Source organism: Otolemur garnettii, unplaced genomic scaffold (assembly GCF_000181295.1).
Source record: "Otolemur garnettii isolate 467f Iridium unplaced genomic scaffold, OtoGar3 scaffold00026, whole genome shotgun sequence".
NCBI lineage: Eukaryota > Metazoa > Chordata > Mammalia > Primates > Galagidae > Otolemur > Otolemur garnettii.
In genome coordinates, this window is record NW_003852421.1 from 13,822,118 (window position 1) to 13,824,210 (window position 2,093).

Consider the following 2,093-nt stretch of genomic DNA (forward strand, 5'->3'; position numbering starts at 1 on the left):
AAATACAGCTAATAATGACAACCTGAAGCCATCAAGTTTCTCAAAACGAGAATATTCCAGTATCTGCTTATGAGGTGTTACAAGATCAGGGCTGGGGAAAAACTGGGGAATGAGGAGCCATTGTTCAGCATACAGACTTTCATTCAATCTGCTTCATGTAAGTACTGCACCTCATTTCTGCTTTCCAAGATATCTTCTACCTCCAAGTTCCAAGTCCTTCCTCCCTAGGACCTTGTATTTTGCACAAATACAGCCACCTTGCAGCTTTGTAATTTTATTCCTGTTTCATTTCAGTGAGAGTCTTAGAAGGGAGATAAACATGTGTTGTCAATTTATTATACTTTTCTAGACTATTTTTCTTTGTGTAGTTGTGTGTAAATCTGAATTTTATTTTAAACGTAAATTGCACAATCACATTTTAATGGGTCCTCTGACATTTTCTGTAGCCTCTGGAGGTTGAACAAGAAACTGAAAGTGGCTTCTTGCTTTGCATATAATTCAAAATGCCCGTGTATGCACCTAAACTATTTTTCTTCAGGTTAGATTCCTTTCAGGATCTAGTTTTCCTAAAGTCTTTTTTCTTTTTCTTTTCTTTTCTTTCTTTCTTTTCTTTTTTTTTTTTTTTTTGCATCTCAGATTCCAAGGTTCTAAGTTCCATTTTCTTCCTACAGAATTATATTCTTTGGAATTTAGAATGAGGGTAGTGAGCGGGAAACTCTTTATTTTTGTTAGCTTCTCTAACAGTTTAGTGGTTTATTATAAACTGAATATCCTTGTAATCACTTCTCAGATCAAGGAATACAACTTTGTCAGCCATACCAGAAGCCCATCCATTTGCTCCATCCCAATCCCAAGTCCTTCCCTCCTCTCAAAGTAATCATCTCCTTTTATAGTACTCACTTTTTTTGCATTTAAGGTGACCAGACATCCCGCTTTTGCCGGGACAGTCCCAATTTTTAACAATTTGTCCCGCATCCCGTGGTGTTTTTAAAAAAGTCCCGATTTTTGGAAAGAATGCATGACAAGTGAGGGAACAGTGGGAGAATGGAAAGGGAATATACGGTTTGGCTGCTGAAAAGGTTAATGTAACTCCATTTGGGAATGAAGAGGTTAATGTAACTTCACTTGGAAATGAAAAGGCTAATGTAAACTCCCTACTCCCCTCCTGGGCAGGGTATCAGAAGGAGACTGGCTCCCTCCCTTGCTTCTAGCTAAGAACGTTTAGCTCAGAAGGAGCCAAACTGTCTAGAACCAACAAGTAGCCCTCCCCCCAAGTAAGGTCACCCACCAGACGTCCGGCTTTGGCAGGACAGTCCCAATTTTTAACAATTTGTCTGCGTCCTGCGGCGTTTTTAAAAAAGCCCCGATTTTTGGAAAGAATGCATGACAAGCTAGGGAACATGGGAGAACAGGAAGGAAATATACAGTTTTCGGCTGCCATGTGGCTATTTCGCCAGGATATGCGTTTTGTATTATTTTTGTTAATTTTATAATATTAAACTTTAATAATAACAAATAATTGTTGAGAACTGATTATCAAGAACTGCTTATCAAAGTTTGCATTGTTGTCAGGCCCCACTCCCCAGGCCCTGCACCCCCCAATGATGTCCCGCATTACCAGTGTTAAAATCTGGTCACCTTAATTTAAGTGTATCCCTAGGCATTACAGATTAGTTTTGGTCTTTAATTTTATGTCTTTTAAGTCTTCTTTAATCTATAGGGTTCCCCCATCTTTTTTTCCTACAATGTTATCTATTAAAGAATTCAGTTGTTTGACTTACAGGGTTCCCCGTGGTCTGGATTTTGCACACAGTACACTAAGGGTGTATTTCAACATGCTCCTCTGTTCTCTATTTCTGTAAATTTGCAGTTGGATTCAAAAGTTTGAGCATACATGGGGTTAATCCCTTTGGTAAAAGTACACATTATTATAAATTTATATTTTCAAAAATATTTGGCTTGGCGCCTGTGGCTCAAGTGGCTAAGGTGCCAGCCACATACACCTAATGTGGCGGGTTTGAATCCAGCCCAGCCCGCCAAATAACAATGACAGCTGCACCAAAAAATAGCCAAGCATTGTGGTGGGCACCTGT